This window comes from Euprymna scolopes, chromosome 25 (assembly GCF_053919585.1).
Source record: "Euprymna scolopes isolate OS-2025 chromosome 25, ASM5391958v1, whole genome shotgun sequence".
Lineage (NCBI taxonomy): Eukaryota > Metazoa > Mollusca > Cephalopoda > Sepiida > Sepiolidae > Euprymna > Euprymna scolopes.
The window spans coordinates 4,916,837-4,936,189 of NC_136506.1; positions in this window are offsets into that span (position 1 = coordinate 4,916,837).

Genomic DNA, 19,353 nt, shown 5'->3' on the forward strand with positions numbered 1-19,353 from the left:
GGTCGTTCTTATGAGTTGCTGATATTTGTACCTCTGTGTGTGAAAGTCTGGGGATAGACAGAACCTATCTATGCCTATAGATAATAAGTTTTATCAGATATTTTGTTCTATTGTTGTCTAGAAAGACTGATGAGGGCGGTCTTATTGAAATAGGAGGTATTTAATGTTTTCATCGAGGTTTATCACTCATCACTCTCTTAGAAAAGCACATGGTTATCGACGGGCACTTCCATTGCCTTCCTTGTATTCTAATTTCCCCAACCTAACATGTATTTAAAGTTTTAAAATAGAATAAATGCACGAAACTTTTTTAAGGGAGCATGTAGAGTTTTAAGTTTAGTTTTTTAATCTTACCTGAAGAATTTATAGATATGATTTTACTTTCAGTCGTAAAGGTCATATTTAATAGTTTATTGTTCTATTGCTTTCATAGCCTCCTTAACAGCAGAATAAGAGGTTCCAAAGATAACTGGCACTAACGTATAAAAATGAGTCAAAACTATTTCCGTAAATTAGACAAATATGTTTTTGGTCATTGTGTATGAAGATTTTCACAGCTGCCTGTGCTTGTAGCAAAATCGCATAACTTATATATGGAAAAGTCAGCTGAACAAAATGAGATGTGAGATTGAAAGGTTAAGACGTGCTGAAACGCAGTGTCAAACTTTGCTCTTAAACTTGCCTGATCTTATTGTGATGAACACAATCTTCTTTTTTTTTTCATTCTTGAATTCTTTAGAAATGAAGTGCTGATCGAATTCTGTTCAATTGCGTTATGCTGCAGATCAAAGGGTGCTGATATTTCCTGTAAAATTATTTTATTCATTTCTTCCAGAATTTGTTCATCATCGAAAGTTTCTTGGATAATTTCTGCTTTTATTCTTCCATTTTCATTAAAGTCTGTAAGAAAAACGAAATTCTGTTGCAGCACTGAAAAATATAAATAGACTAGTTAGCAGCTCATCTTTATCGAGAAAAGGCTATTTTTTGTAACAGGAGACTGATTAGTTTTAATGTAAATTTATATATATATATATATATATATATATATATATATATATATATATGTGTGTGTGTATGTGCGTGTATGCATTTGTATTATATATATATATATGTGCATGTATATGTATGCATATAAGTATATTTATATTTTTATATTTACGTATCTTTTTTATATATACTTAGACATGTGTTCTCCTCCCCCCATTAATGTGCTTCCGTACGTTATACAAGTGTACGTGTATGTGTGTGTTTTATTTACTTATCATAAACAATTATTTATTAATATTTTAACTTTTAATTTATTTTTAATTTATTTTATTTACTTACTGATATTCTTACCTATCATTATACTATCAAAATAAACCTGTAACGTATAATTCATTAATTTTTCATTCTATTTCTCCGTTTCTTTTTCTTTCCTTTTTTATAAACAATAAATATCTTTCAATCTCTCCTCGCCCGACTAAAACAATTTAAACCCCATTTTCAACCCGTTCCTTCCTCTTCCCACCACACCATGCCCACTAACATTAACTCTCCCACCTGTTGCCATGGTGATCCTTTAAATTAACTGTTACTTATGCCGTTATGAATATGAATAGCGCCTTTTAATTTTAAACCGTTATAGAGTAAAGAAACGTTTATAAGAATTAACACATACTTACTTTAAATTCCAACAGCCTCTCCCCTCCACTCGCCCTTCTTTCCTAACTACCCTTCATGTACGATTTTTCCATTCTTATTTGATTCTATAACTTAGCCAATCTATGATTTCTGACGATGCTAGTTGGATTTTTCCTGTCTTTGGGGATCTTCCTGTAGTTGAAACAATATGTAATCTCATTCTGGACTCACAGTAATAAATTCCTTTTATATATATATATATATATACAGTTGTGCCCGATATTATTCATACCCCCGCTTGAAAATTGAGTTTATTAGGTGTAACTTTGTTAGAATTTATTGTTTACGTCCATATTGATACATATTCTTAATAAACCTCTTCTGATCATTTTCGTCATCTTAAAATCTCGGGATACTTGTAATAAAAGAAATATACAGCTATTTATAAAATCTGCAATGTTCAAAAATAATCATACCCCCTTATTTTTTCAGTATTAATCGAGTTTCTGACTGTTTGTTTCCTGTTTGATTCTTATTTTGAATGCTTTTATACAACCTTTGATTAATTTCATTTCGTTTTTTGCATTTTATCAGAAATTAAAATGATATCAACTGAAAACCAATAAAAGAATAAAAACTATTAGGATGGGGAAGAAAAAAGAGCTTAGTAATGATCTTAGGACTAAAATTGCGAATTCACATAAGGATGGTTTAGGTTAAAAGTCAATGTCCAAGAAATTTGAGGTCCCTACAGCAACAGTACAGAGCATCATCAAAAAATTCCAGAGCCACCACACAACAAACAACTTGATTGGTAGAGGAAGGAAAAGGAAACTGTCTGCTAGAGCCACCAGGAATATTGTAAGAAGTGTTAATGCAAATCCAACCACCACTACTAAGGACATTTTAGAAAATCTGGAGTCTTCTGGCATAAAAATATCAAGGCAAACATTGCAAAGGACTCTACATGAAAATGGTCTGAAAGGAAGAAGACCAAGAAGGACTCCATTGCACACCGGAAAACACCTTGCAGCACGTCTAAAGTTTACTAGGAACCATGTGAATTCTCCAGAGTCCGTTTTCTCAAGTATTTTGTGGACTCACGAAACAAAAATTGAATTGTTTGGCCATATGGATGTTTCTTACGTTTGGGGGAAGAAAGGAGAAGCTTACAACCCAAAGAACACCATACCCACGGTGAAACATGGCGGTGGTAGCCTAATGTTTTGGGGCTCCTTTTCGGCTAGTGGTCCAGGGTGTTTGGTCAAGATAGATGGAACCATGAAGAAGGAGCAATATTTGGAGATACTCCAGAAAAAACATTAGACAGGATGCGGAGAAGCTCCATTTAGGACCAAACTGGGTCCTTCAACATGATAATGATCCAAAACATACTGCCAAAATAGTCAAGAAATGGTTTGAGGATAATCAAATTAATGTTTTGGAATGGCCTAGCCAGAGTCCCGACCTGAACCCTATCGAAAACCTCTGGCACATATTGAAAACTGAGGTTAAAAAGCGGAAACCTAGAAATTTGAGGGATTTGGAGAACTACTGCATTGAAGAATGGTCAAAAATCAGTGTTGATGCTTGTAAAAACCTTGTTGATAAATATCCAAAACGGTTACAGGCAGTTATTAAGAATAAAGGGCATGCTATTGACTATTAGTAAGAGAGGTATGAATAATTTTGAACTAGTGCCATTATTGTTTTTCTTTGTATAATGTTTCAAACTTGCATAATTTATTTATTTGTTGAGTTTAAATTAAATGCTTATGCTTGATTTATTGTTTGAAATCCCTTTAATATTGTCTACCTTCTGGTTTGAGCAATAATCTTATAGAAATCTCAAAGATCCGAGGGGTATGAATAATATCGGGCACAAGTGTATATATATATATATATATATATATATATATATATATATATATATATGTATATATATATATATATATGTACAATAAATAACAAAAAAATATTCCAAAATGCATGATGTTGACGATTTTATAATTTATTCAGTTAAATCACTTGACGTATACAATCCCTGACAGTATCTGTTTCGTAGCTTAAAATCAAGCACTTAATTATTATATCAATTATAATATGGTCAACATCATGAATTTCGAATATAACTTTTTTTCATTTATTCTATACTAGCTGTACCCGGCCACGCGTTGCTATGGCTCAGTTTGTTTAAATGGAACACATGTGAAAGTAGAGAAAAGTTTGATTCTTTTTTTCCAGAGAATGTACAAATTATTTTTTTTTATAGATGTTAAGAAAATAAACAGAAAAATACTTCCATCATTAATTATGCAAAAAAATAAATAAAATACGATAAAACTTGCTGAGTATGCACTGTTTTACGGTTGTTGTAAAAATGTAACGGAAACTTAAATTTCGCTTCATTTTAATCTTTCTTAATTATTTAATTGTCCCCCCCAACGAATATAATCAAAACAGTAACATTCAACAATTGTACTTTATCTATATAAAACACAAAATGGGTGTTTGTATTACTGTACACATAGATTCGAAAAAGTTGTGAAAAAAAAAACCAAACAAATATATAACAAATAAATGTTATCAAAGCCAAGATAAGTTACTTTTCTGCCAAACTGGATAGATATATTTTTCGTGTTTTTATTCAATGTAACATATTTATTCAGCTCGAAAACCATACAGTGTTTACCGATGTATTCGAAATTTCAAGATGGCGTCTCCGTCTCACACCCTCATTAACACCGTAAGTATGGAAGAAGGTGTTATAAATAAAAAACTATACAAAATTTCTAACATCTTTTCCCACACTTACGTGTTAAAGAGAGAATCAGACGCCATCTTGAATGTTCCAATACATCGGTAAACACTGTATGGTTTTCGAGCTGAATAAACATGTTACATTGAATTGGGAAAAGATGTTATAAATAAAAAACGTAATGAAATACTGTTAAATATATTCGGCGTGTTTTTAATAGTATTTTGTATATTTTTTTATTTATAACACCTTTTTCTATACTTACGGTGTTAAAGAGGGTGTGACTGAGACGCCTTCCTGAATTTTCGAATACATCGGTAAACACTGTATGGTTTTCGAGCCGAATATTGTTACATTGAATAAAAACACGAAAAAGATATCCAGTTTGGCAGAAAAGTAACTGATCTGGGCTTTGAGAACATTTATTTGTTATGTATTTTTTTTTGGTATTATTATACAAACACCGTGACAGCGGATTAACCCTAACCCTAACCCTAACCCTAACCCTAACACCCTAACCCTAACCCTAACCCTAACGCTGTCACGGTGTTTGTATAATAATACCTTTTTTTTTTTGACAACTTTTTCGAATCTATGTGTACAGTAATACAAACCCCCTTCGGAGGTTGTAATGGTCCCCCCACCTAAAATGTAGTTGGAAAAATCGATTTTATAATGAGATTAAAGAATGGTTAGTCTAAAAAAAGGGTGAAAAACAAAACAAATAAGCAATTAATAATTATTACCAAAAACAATAAATGCTACTTTTTTTTACTGGCACAAATAGAGTTGGATACACAAGTAATAGTCGTAGAGTGATAGAGTGTAAGTAAAACCTGGAATATCCGGTTGTTTCGTTTCGTTTTAACAATGGAAAGAGCAGAAAATGGAGAGAAAAGAAAGAAAGGAAAGACCGAAAGGAAAGATAAAGATAGGGAAGTACCCCCACCACCATCACCCATAAAGCAAAAAGACAACGAAAGGTAAGAAAGAAAGAAAGAAAGAAAGAAAGAAAGCAAAAAAGCACGTAAGGAAAGAGCGAAACGGAAGTTGGGTTTGTGTAAGTAAGTAAGTAAGTAAGTAAGTTTGGTGCGTTTCACGTAAATGTCAATTCAGGTTTTCATTAAACTTTAACCACGCGGGTTATAACGAAATCGAAGTAATGTAATTGTGAATTCAATTCCAGGTAACGGATTGTGTTCTGTTTGAATCTAATTTTATCATAATACATGCTTTATAAATTGTGTTTATGTTTTATGCTAAACAATGGCAAAGTAAGCGTGGTTCGTTTCAGTGTAAGTACAGTCCAGTTTTTAGATAAATTCTTACCGGTGATCGGTTTTAAATGTCTCCTGTGAATGTTCTGGTACGGTGTAAGTGAGTGACGGTGGTAGGATGAATTTGTTAGAGAGAGTTTACTTTACTACTTCCATTAAATGTAACCGATTTTTACAGTGGACTCTCACCAGACAGAATATAGGAAACTGTGATCAGCGAGATCCTTGATATGTAATAACCCTATAACATACGGCAGATGTCGTGATTCAGTTTGTGTATGATACGGCTGCACCAAATGTATACAGGTGCAGTCCTATAAACGTCAAAGTCGGAGGGGAAAAAATGAGTTCATTTTATTTATATAGAGATAGCTGTACCCGGCCACGCGTTGCTATGGCTCAGTTTGTTAAAATGGAACACATGTGAAAGTAGAGAAAAGTTTGATTCTTTTTTTCCAGAGAATGTACAAATTATTTTTTTTTATAGATGTTAAGAAAATAAACAGAAAAATACTTCCATCATTAATTATGCAAAAAAATAAATAAAATACGATAAAACTTGCTGAGTATGCACTGTTTTACGGTTGTTGTAAAAATGTAACGGAAACTTAAATTTCGCTTCATTTTAATCTTTCTTAATTATTTAATTGTCCCCCCCAACGAATATAATCAAAACAGTAACATTCAACAATTGTACTTTATCTATATAAAACACAAAATGGGTGTTTGTATTACTGTACACATAGATTCGAAAAAGTTGTGAAAAAAAAAACCAAACAAATATATAACAAATAAATGTTATCAAAGCCAAGATAAGTTACTTTTCTGCCAAACTGGATAGATATATTTTTCGTGTTTTTATTCAATGTAACATATTTATTCAGCTCGAAAACCATACAGTGTTTACCGATGTATTCGAAATTTCAAGATGGCGTCTCCGTCTCACACCCTCATTAACACCGTAAGTATGGAAGAAGGTGTTATAAATAAAAAACTATACAAAATTTCTAACATCTTTTCCCACACTTACGTGTTAAAGAGAGAATCAGACGCCATCTTGAATGTTCCAATACATCGGTAAACACTGTATGGTTTTCGAGCTGAATAAACATGTTACATTGAATTGGGAAAAGATGTTATAAATAAAAAACGTAATGAAATACTGTTAAATATATTCGGCGTGTTTTTAATAGTATTTTGTATATTTTTTTATTTATAACACCTTTTTCTATACTTACGGTGTTAAAGAGGGTGTGACTGAGACGCCTTCCTGAATTTTCGAATACATCGGTAAACACTGTATGGTTTTCGAGCCGAATATTGTTACATTGAATAAAAACACGAAAAAGATATCCAGTTTGGCAGAAAAGTAACTGATCTGGGCTTTGAGAACATTTATTTGTTATGTATTTTTTTTTGGTATTATTATACAAACACCGTGACAGCGAATTAACCCTAACCCTAACCCTAACCCTAACCCTAACACCCTAACCCTAACCCTAACCCTAACGCTGTCACGGTGTTTGTATAATAATACCTTTTTTTTTTGACAACTTTTTCGAATCTATGTGTACAGTAATACAAACCCCCTTCGGAGGTTGTAATGGTCCCCCCACCTAAAATGTAGTTGGAAAAATCGATTTTATAATGAGATTAAAGAATGGTTAGTCTAAAAAAAGGGTGAAAAACAAAACAAATAAGCAATTAATAATTATTACCAAAAACAATAAATGCTACTTTTTTTTACTGGCACAAATAGAGTTGGATACACAAGTAATAGTCGTAGAGTGATAGAGTGTAAGTAAAACCTGGAATATCCGGTTGTTTCGTTTCGTTTTAACAATGGAAAGAGCAGAAAATGGAGAGAAAAGAAAGAAAGGAAAGACCGAAAGGAAAGATAAAGATAGGGAAGTACCCCCACCACCATCACCCATAAAGCAAAAAGACAACGAAAGGTAAGAAAGAAAGAAAGAAAGAAAGAAAGAAAGCAAAAAAGCACGTAAGGAAAGAGCGAAACGGAAGTTGGGTTTGTGTAAGTAAGTAAGTAAGTAAGTAAGTTTGGTGCGTTTCACGTAAATGTCAATTCAGGTTTTCATTAAACTTTAACCACGCGGGTTATAACGAAATCGAAGTAATGTAATTGTGAATTCAATTCCAGGTAACGGATTGTGTTCTGTTTGAATCTAATTTTATCATAATACATGCTTTATAAATTGTGTTTATGTTTTATGCTAAACAATGGCAAAGTAAGCGTGGTTCGTTTCAGTGTAAGTACAGTCCAGTTTTTAGATAAATTCTTACCGGTGATCGGTTTTAAATGTCTCCTGTGAATGTTCTGGTACGGTGTAAGTGAGTGACGGTGGTAGGATGAATTTGTTAGAGAGAGTTTACTTTACTACTTCCATTAAATGTAACCGATTTTTACAGTGGACTCTCACCAGACAGAATATAGGAAACTGTGATCAGCGAGATCCTTGATATGTAATAACCCTATAACATACGGCAGATGTCGTGATTCAGTTTGTGTATGATACGGCTGCACCAAATGTATACAGGTGCAGTCCTATAAACGTCAAAGTCGGAGGGGAAAAAATGAGTTCATTTTATTTATATAGAGATAGCTGTACCCGGCCACGCGTTGCTATGGCTCAGTTTGTTAAAATGGAACACATGTGAAAGTAGAGAAAAGTTTGATTCTTTTTTTCCAGAGAATGTACAAATTATTTTTTTTTATAGATGTTAAGAAAATAAACAGAAAAATACTTCCATCATTAATTATGCAAAAAAATAAATAAAATACGATAAAACTTGCTGAGTATGCACTGTTTTACGGTTGTTGTAAAAATGTAACGGAAACTTAAATTTCGCTTCATTTTAATCTTTCTTAATTATTTAATTGTCCCCCCCAACGAATATAATCAAAACAGTAACATTCAACAATTGTACTTTATCTATATAAAACACAAAATGGGTGTTTGTATTACTGTACACATAGATTCGAAAAAGTTGTGAAAAAAAAAACCAAACAAATATATAACAAATAAATGTTATCAAAGCCAAGATAAGTTACTTTTCTGCCAAACTGGATAGATATATTTTTCGTGTTTTTATTCAATGTAACATATTTATTCAGCTCGAAAACCATACAGTGTTTACCGATGTATTCGAAATTTCAAGATGGCGTCTCCGTCTCACACCCTCATTAACACCGTAAGTATGGAAGAAGGTGTTATAAATAAAAAACTATACAAAATTTCTAACATCTTTTCCCACACTTACGTGTTAAAGAGAGAATCAGACGCCATCTTGAATGTTCCAATACATCGGTAAACACTGTATGGTTTTCGAGCTGAATAAACATGTTACATTGAATTGGGAAAAGATGTTATAAATAAAAAACGTAATGAAATACTGTTAAATATATTCGGCGTGTTTTTAATAGTATTTTGTATATTTTTTTATTTATAACACCTTTTTCTATACTTACGGTGTTAAAGAGGGTGTGACTGAGACGCCTTCCTGAATTTTCGAATACATCGGTAAACACTGTATGGTTTTCGAGCCGAATATTGTTACATTGAATAAAAACACGAAAAAGATATCCAGTTTGGCAGAAAAGTAACTGATCTGGGCTTTGAGAACATTTATTTGTTATGTATTTTTTTTTGGTATTATTATACAAACACCGTGACAGCGAATTAACCCTAACCCTAACCCTAACCCTAACCCTAACACCCTAACCCTAACCCTAACCCTAACGCTGTCACGGTGTTTGTATAATAATACCTTTTTTTTTTGACAACTTTTTCGAATCTATGTGTACAGTAATACAAACCCCCTTCGGAGGTTGTAATGGTCCCCCCACCTAAAATGTAGTTGGAAAAATCGATTTTATAATGAGATTAAAGAATGGTTAGTCTAAAAAAAGGGTGAAAAACAAAACAAATAAGCAATTAATAATTATTACCAAAAACAATAAATGCTACTTTTTTTTACTGGCACAAATAGAGTTGGATACACAAGTAATAGTCGTAGAGTGATAGAGTGTAAGTAAAACCTGGAATATCCGGTTGTTTCGTTTCGTTTTAACAATGGAAAGAGCAGAAAATGGAGAGAAAAGAAAGAAAGGAAAGACCGAAAGGAAAGATAAAGATAGGGAAGTACCCCCACCACCATCACCCATAAAGCAAAAAGACAACGAAAGGTAAGAAAGAAAGAAAGAAAGAAAGAAAGAAAGCAAAAAAGCACGTAAGGAAAGAGCGAAACGGAAGTTGGGTTTGTGTAAGTAAGTAAGTAAGTAAGTAAGTTTGGTGCGTTTCACGTAAATGTCAATTCAGGTTTTCATTAAACTTTAACCACGCGGGTTATAACGAAATCGAAGTAATGTAATTGTGAATTCAATTCCAGGTAACGGATTGTGTTCTGTTTGAATCTAATTTTATCATAATACATGCTTTATAAATTGTGTTTATGTTTTATGCTAAACAATGGCAAAGTAAGCGTGGTTCGTTTCAGTGTAAGTACAGTCCAGTTTTTAGATAAATTCTTACCGGTGATCGGTTTTAAATGTCTCCTGTGAATGTTCTGGTACGGTGTAAGTGAGTGACGGTGGTAGGATGAATTTGTTAGAGAGAGTTTACTTTACTACTTCCATTAAATGTAACCGATTTTTACAGTGGACTCTCACCAGACAGAATATAGGAAACTGTGATCAGCGAGATCCTTGATATGTAATAACCCTATAACATACGGCAGATGTCGTGATTCAGTTTGTGTATGATACGGCTGCACCAAATGTATACAGGTGCAGTCCTATAAACGTCAAAGTCGGAGGGGAAAAATGAGTTCATTTTATTTATATAGAGAAGATATAGCTTGGAAATTACATTCAGCTTCTTATATAAGGATTCATATATAATAAGAAAAAATATATATATATATATATATGTACATATATATATATATATGTATATATATATAAATATGTATATATATATATATATATATATATATATATATATATATATATATATATATATATATATATATATATACCGGGTGTGGCATTAGTAATATATAAAAATTCGGCACTATTTTTCAATGCAATATTAAAATAAATTTCCTATTTTAATCTCATTATTTTTTTAATGTAATATATTACGTCTTTTTTTAAGAAACTAAAGAGACAATGTCCGTTTTATTGAAAAATATTAATCATAGGGCTGCATGAGTAGGGCCAGAAATATTCACCAGAAATATTCAAGGAGGGGGTACACTTACAAACCCAACAGAATGTTTATAAAAAGGGATCATTGATCGTTTCCATGGAAACTTAGTCGGTCTAAGATAGACAACAATAGGGCTGTGTCCACAACTCAAGTCCACATCAACTCATTAAATATGTGAGAAAAAAATCATGCGAAATCCAAGAGATCCATGAGAAAAAAGCATGAATAATAATAATAATAATAATAATAATAATAATAATAATAATAATAATAATAATAATAATAATAATCATAATAATAATAATGGAACGGATGTGTGGAAGTGATTGGCAGATGCCCTCTATAAGTTCCATAGTGAGAGCTTCTGTCTGCGCCCACCGTTGCGAAGATACGCATCAGTAATCGAATCTTGTTAAACCGTATCCGATAGGGCACGTTCAATAACACCATCACTACATGCAAAATTATATTAATTTCAACAATCCCACAATCATGAAAATGACAGAGCCTTGCGAGAAGTCGTGAGGAAATATTTGACAATGCAAGAAAGAATTCCAGTATTACTGGTTCCTGTATATATATATATATATATATATATATATATATATATATATATATATATATATATATATATGTGTGTGTGTGTGTGGGTGTGTGTGTGTGTATGTGTGTGTGCGCGCTTGTATATCTGTGTGTGTGTGTGTATAGTAAGATGGTTGATAATTTATGATTAAAATTAAAAATCGGTTTCATAAGAAGGAGCAACAAATTTAAAATAGCTCTGGGATATATGTGTCTGTTGATCTTATTATATTATATACATATATATATATATATATATATATATATATATATATGTATATATATATATATATATATATATATATATAATACAACGAGCACCGTTTTTTCTTGTATTTTAATTGCATTAGTGATTTTACTATCCCATTAAAATACACTATGCCCTTAAGACTTCTATTCTAATCCCCTTTAAATATATATATGCATATACATATATATATATATATATATATATATATATATATATATATATATATATATATATATATATATATACTAGCAAAAGTACCCGTCGTTGACTGGGTTAAAAAAAGAGCCTACAGAAAATGGAATCTGATTCATGAAAGTATGATAGGTTATGAAAAGGAAGGGTTGTAAAGAGATAGCTTCAAATTTAGGGGTATCAAAACCAAAGCAACATATGATTAAAGTAAAAATAAAATAGATATCCCCCATAATTTATTATACCATATCTGTTCACACTGAAACACTTATCACAATATTTTGTGGATCTATATTAAGAAAACCTTGTTAAACTTTTTGACATATCTTCATCCTATGCGGTCAGGCGCGGAAGAATACCCCATTATTTTATTATACCATATTTCTTCAAACTGAAACATAATTATCAACGTGTACTTACGCAGATAGATATGAACAGCCTATATTAAAGTTTGTGCCTATTTCCATTCTCTGGAGGCCAAGCGCGAAAGCATACCCAACAATTTTATTATACCATCCATATTTAAGTTAAAACACACTTATCAAAGTATTCTCATGTACATCTATATCAAACACCCTTGTAAAGTTTTTTTTTTCATTTGTTTTATTTTCATACTTTGAGGGCCAGGCACGAATGCAGACCCTACAATTTTTATGAACTGCCGTTCTACCAGATCAAACATAACCATTCCTGATCCTCGATATATCCTTTATCCTCATATGTAATCAGTTGTTTTAAAATAGTCAACCATATACGATCCTATTCCTGACCAGACATACACATATACACACCCACACACAGACGTTCAGCTTTATATTATAGATATACACGTAAGAAAAGCGTTTCATCCAAGACATGAAAATAGTTAAACAAAATGTTTTTACTATAGGCTTTAAACATAAAGGTACAAGATTCAATGTGATATGTATTTATCTTCAAAATGCACTTTTATTGATTTTACAAAGTAAGGTATTAAAATGTAATTTAAATTGAATCAAAAAATTACCAAGAATTTATTTTATGTAATGTACATTCAGTTTCACTTTAAAAATTAATTTAAAAGTGTATATCTATATCATTAATTGCTAGATGAAAGATAATAGTTTTAAATTGCAACACAATGTGCATTACATGAAATTCTTCTATTGCAATTTTATGATAAATATATTTTCAATTAGAGAATATTTTTTAAGCATATCCCTTATTTATAAAGTAATTATACAAAATAGTAGGAACGGTATGTATATGTTAGTAATATACATATGTTCGCATTAGACTGTCTTGTATTGTGCATGTGTGTTGGTTTACCTTGTTCCTGTTGGAGCGTATTTTAGTGTAAGTAGAAATTTAGGGAAATTAGGTATACATTCCTGGGGTGCTGGTGTATGTATTTGTTGCGAAAATCTTATTTGGTCACTGTCCTTAAATAAATTTTTAAACTATCGTTTGTTCATTATATTGACATAGGCTTTTATTTTGAGGTTTGGAACGATTTTTAATGATTGAAAATACGTTGACTTAAGATTTCAATGAAATTCGCTTTTTCGCCACACCCAAAACAAGTTTTCAGCGGTACGTGTAAACCAAGAGTATTTTCAATCGATGGACACCGTTTCAAAACTTAAAATAACTGGTCTACGTGAAGGTTATAAACCAGTGCGAATTTAAAAATTCCTATAAGGCCTGGTCAACAAAAGCGGTACTTGCTGGAATTCTAAAACGGGCGCACCTGAAAGATACCAGAACGTACGCTCAACAACAATCCCCCGAGTCTTCCGGAGGAGATGGAAAGGACTCAATGACACACATACTAATTTTTTTGTCAGTCGTTCACCTTCTCCCACGCTAACAAAATTCAAGCAACCACAGCAGACGTATTATCCACTTACACGTACTAACAACAATTAGGTAAACCGATGCACACACTACACAATTCCACGCCGTCATATACTTACAGGCGTATATGACGTACAAATGCATATTGTGAATATTGTCTTATACACATTTCTTAGCTGTGAGTACATACAAATGCATACTCAACATTGTTTTCCACTATGAAACTTTATTGATCGAAGGTTACTATTTTTTTACACAGGAATCACCACTTATCAAGGACCACATGCCACTTGGGAATAAAAATATTCAATCAATTTGATTATAGCGTAGTTAACATAAGTAGTGGGCATTTTATTAATTCGATTACCTAGTGAATGTTTAATCAAGAATCTTTTTACGTTGGAGTTGAAGACAATCAGATTGTAGTCAGCTAGAAGCAGGCAATCGGAAGAGAATAACACAGACGTGCAGTTCTAAGAAATGTTGTTCATAGAATCCAGATTAAGGTTTAGGACCAAATAGAGAGTGTGGGAATTTATTGAATGTGGTTTTGGCTAGACGAGCGGTTTTCGTGCAAGTTTGGCGAGTTAGGGACCATAGATTGAAGCTAAGCTGAGCACTTGCTATGAAAATAACTATGAAAGAGAGACAGGCTCGCAAAGTTTCTTCTGTGGGAAAGGGTTGCAGGGAATTGAACAGCACATCTCCACTAAGCTACGAAGTATATTTCGAACTCTGCCAAAGCAGTATAAGCTGCTTATAGCAGCTACTGCCCAGATATTACAACAGTACTCCATATTTGGCCGTGTCTGGCCTTTATATAGGTAAAGAATTGCACCAGGAGTGAGATATCAATTGGATTGGTAGAAGGATCCCACCATTTTTCCAGAGATCTTGACAATGAATTTGACATACATGTTCAGATCGGGAGTAAAGGGCAGGCCCAGAAGCTTGTCAAAACATGACGCCTCTCCAAGACGAGAGTCGTTCATTTCAATTCATGCCAGATGAGCATCAAAGCGTTAATGATATACAGATAGAAGCTTTGTTATAGATCTATTAAAAGTAACCAGTCACCTCTTTCCCCATTGTACCACTTGCTCAATATATCACAGATAAATCGGGCGTTTACGGTGTTTGATGTGCTACCATATATTGTAGTGTCGTCAGCATAAATGTTTACAAATTATTTAAGGATGTGAGTTGGAAGATCGTTAATGCAGATCGGGGAAAAGTTGAGTCCATTGTGGACGCTAAGAGACTCTAGCATTAATACTGAGAGTTTCTGATTTCAGCTCATCAACCACTACTTGTATGAACCTATCAAAGAGAAATGATTTAATAATTGAGGAGATATTTCCAGTGATACTATAGCTGGGGACCTTGAAAAGTAGACCTTTATGCCATACCTTATCAAAGACCTTTGATATGTCAAGAGCAAATGCCCTAGAGAGGAAGCATCCGTCGAGAGATTCGGTAGTCCTTTAAGATATAACTCTAAGCACGTCTGCTGTAGATCATATTTCACGCCACTAAGAAGGTTATTTTTGCTGAGATGATTGACTTCTTCTCTATTTAATACAGATTCCAGCAACTTACTCATGACGCACAAGAAACTTATTTTTTATATACTATAAAACTTATTTGATCGAAAGTTAATTTTTTTATAGTTATGGCATGTATAAAAAATATTTCGTAATAAAATTTCATTTATCAATTTTTCATTTACAAAACCATATTAATGTTTTTTTTTTTAATACTTAAAATCTGAGTTTAAATTTATTGGCAAAGAAAATAGTAGTTATCCTATTTAATAAAAATAAATCATATCATTTCTTGCCTCTATTTTTGTTGATTATTAAAATCATTCAAAAATAATTATGTAATGTCTTTTATATTGTGTTTTAATTATTTCATCAACTTCATAGAGCCTGTATCCACTACAAAGAAAAAATACCTTAGAAATTGAAATTCAATCTCGTGTAAAATGGTTACTCTGTCTATACCTTTAGTCAAGTAATCATGCGTTTCTATTTACGAACGAACAAACAAACTTCGAAACACCATAACTTTTTAATAGCATATCGATTATATAAAAATAATTTTTAGTCAAATCGTTCTTCGACATGAGGCAAAAAGTTATGTCGACTTTGCTCATGAAATTAGAGACAAGGGAAATGTTTAAGCAAAACTTGGAGCATCGGAGGATCTGTGAATCTATTTCGATTAACTGGACCGCCGTTAAGCACGATCGCTGTTATGGAAATCTCTCGGCAGAATAATGGGTAAGCAAGTGATTGGCAAGTCCGCTAGCTATCTTGACAAATTCCTATTTCTCTTTCTATGTTAAACTGTTCTTGCCTAAATAAGATTGCTATCAGAGGGAAATTGATAATCTCTGAAGGCAAGCAATATATCATTCAGCTTATCAAGACATTGATCTAATAGCGAGCCAGACACAAACAATTCCTTGACAGAAAGTAATTCTTAATCAGATATTAATGCCAATTATTCTTGATCTTAACCATACTGCTATATTTCATTAGTTCGCAGTGTGTTCCGAAGAATCTGGAAAGCCAAAAGTTTCGTTTTTTTTTCTACTTTGATTTTTCCGTTTTCTAATGGCAGATACTGGATTATTTCTAGATGTGACTTTGTGTCTCTTTTAGGAGCTTTGTCAGTATAATAATTGGTGTATTCACAAAAATTATACTTCGCCAGTTTTCTCAGATATCATAGAATGCATTAGAACATTACTTTTTATCTATAAATTATTAAGTTCTTGCAGGAAAATTCCGACGTCCTCCCCTATACCCTGGTTGTCAACATACAAAATGAACACGTATCATTGCCTGGTTTGATTTTTTGATGAAGTAATCATTTTAGATTGCACTTCATGCGGAGGGGTTGTCTAGCTTCTGTTTTCCTTCTAACTTTTTTCCAAGGTTTCGTTCAGGAGTGAAAGAAAGAAAGTTTTACTTACGAATAATTTTGAATTTACAAACTGCATCTTCTTTAAATTCCAATCCCCTTAACGGACACCGCAAGGACATCGAAAGTAACGTAATCATTCTTAAATCGCTATAACCAGACTTCACACTAATATCGCTCTTATAACAATTAAATATACCTCACGACTGCCTAAAAAACTCATATCTCAGTCCAAATATTAATTTTAACAGCATTTAATTCACATTTTCATTCGTTTCTTTTTTATTCTTTTCTTCCCATCCAGTATTAGAGATTTGATAACGTGTCTTACTTAAGGGGACGGTTTATCAGGAATTTGTATATGTTGGACTTGAAGACATCCACATTGTAGTCAAGGTGGAAACAGGCAGCCAGAAGAGAGTTCCACTACCGTTCACTTCTAAGAAATAAGGTTTGTTCATGGAATGTACGTTATGGTTTTGGTGCAGTTAAAGAGTGGGGAATTTTTTTGACAGTAGTTTTAGCAAAACAGGTGGTTATAATAAAAGATTGGCGAGGGGGAATCAGGAATTGGAATTCAGACGAGCTCTTGCCATGGAAGTAAAGATAATACAAAGACAGGCTCGACACGTCTCCATGTAGATATGTTCTTTCCTCATTCATTTTATAGAGTGTTGTATTATCAGCAAATATACCCATCTCGGACACGAAATTATCAGAGTGGTTGTCTATAAATAGTACGTATAATATATATATATATATATATATATATATATATATATATATATATATATATAAGTCTCGGTATCGTCAATATGTTTATATTTTTCTCGAACCCGTTTGTAACTATTTTTTATTTTCTCCAAAAGTATAATGAATCATTATAAAAATAAACATATATGTTTTGACGACCAATAAATCTTATTAATGTAATAAACTGACGCGAGTATATCATTCACTATTCGAATCTATGTGTAGATTATAATGAACATGTTATATTCTTATTTGATGAACCCATTGTTTATATAACAAAGATGGCTATCATAAAACTCCTTGTTATGTTTACTACATAGAGGTTTATATTTTTCTTTCTATATTAATTTCCATTACTTTTGTTTTCATTTTTTAAATCTTTTCTACGTCTATAAAAAAACAATTTGTACAACCGTTTCCGTTTTATATCGTGCTAAGACTATTTGGGGTGCCGACACATTATTATTATTATCATCTTGACAAGAAATATATTAGGTTTGAAATAATATTGTTGTATTGTAGTATTGAAAATGTATAGGCTAACTCTTAATAAAAGCTGGGTGCCTGTAAGAACATGCGCATCAGGTGCTCCTTGTCTTTTCCAATCTGAATAATTGCCACTACATCTCCGGGTGTGTTACTTGAGTTTGTTGCACCGTAGTACTTGTTTGGTTAATGTTTGGAGGCAGAAATAATGGTGGAGGGTTGTTAATTTTATCATAGTCTCCGTTTGCATGTGTGTGTGTGTATAAAACGATGATCAAATAATTAATCGCTTGAAAAACTCAATCGACACATAATTATATAAAAGGTAATGTTTCAGTGTCTGTGCGTGTCTGTGAGTCCATTCCCTACAGAAACGACAACTGCTCAGGTGATTTTTATGTAAGTTAACACGAATATACTTCATGTGTCTGGTGGTGTTCTTAAATAGGTTGTGTATTGGAATGTCTTTAATAATTACTGATAATCGATATTCGAAAATATCCGATGAAAGGAGGAACAGCTAATTTATTTAACAAAGTAGACAGCTTTATACACGCGACTATCACAAGTGTATTTGAGAAGTTTTCTTATCACAGAAACAAAAAGGCCTTGCATATTTTTTTTTATTTTTTTTTTATTACATTTTCACCCCAAACAAGGCAAATTGCCACTTTGGTGTAGGGGGCTACTATCAGGGGCAACAACTACTGGGGTACCATGAAGGGATTTGGGCAGCAAGGTGTCGGTTCACGTTACACTTGAACTTCTGCACGTCAGTACTGTTGGGGAAGCAGGGACCTGGAATGGAATTCCAGAGTCTTGCGGTTCTGGGGAAGAAACTATTGGAGTAAAAAGATCTTTTACATCTAGGGACCTCTACAGTGTGGGGGTGGGATCTAGTAGCCTGTCGGGGTTGTCGAGGGTGCTCGCGTCGTGGGGGCACACGTGATTGCAGTTCGTCAGAGCATTCACCACTAAAATACTTGTAGAAAAGGCAGAGGGATGCAACATTTCGTCGATGGGACAGAGGCTGAAGCTTAGATGCCAGTTCAGGGCCTATCAGGTTTGCGACTCTCTTTTGAACCTTGTCAAGGAGCGAGAGACTAGTAGCAGATGCACCAGCCTAGATGTGGCAGCAATACTCCATACATGGGCGAATGGTGGCCTTATAGAGGTACAGGATACTTTCGGGTGTTAGTAGTTTTCTAGCACGGTAGAGAGAGCCTACCTTTCTTGCAGCGGCCCTGGCAATGCCTTCAATGTAAAATGAAGAGTAGGTTCTTGGATATGGCAGGAACATACTCGACATGATATGTTTGTTTAAAGCCAAAGTGAACCATGATATTTTACTTTTTTTCATTTAAAACTTACTGCAAGCTATTATTAACGTACAAGCAGAAAGACCCGACATATAAAATCAAGTGTACGCCCCTT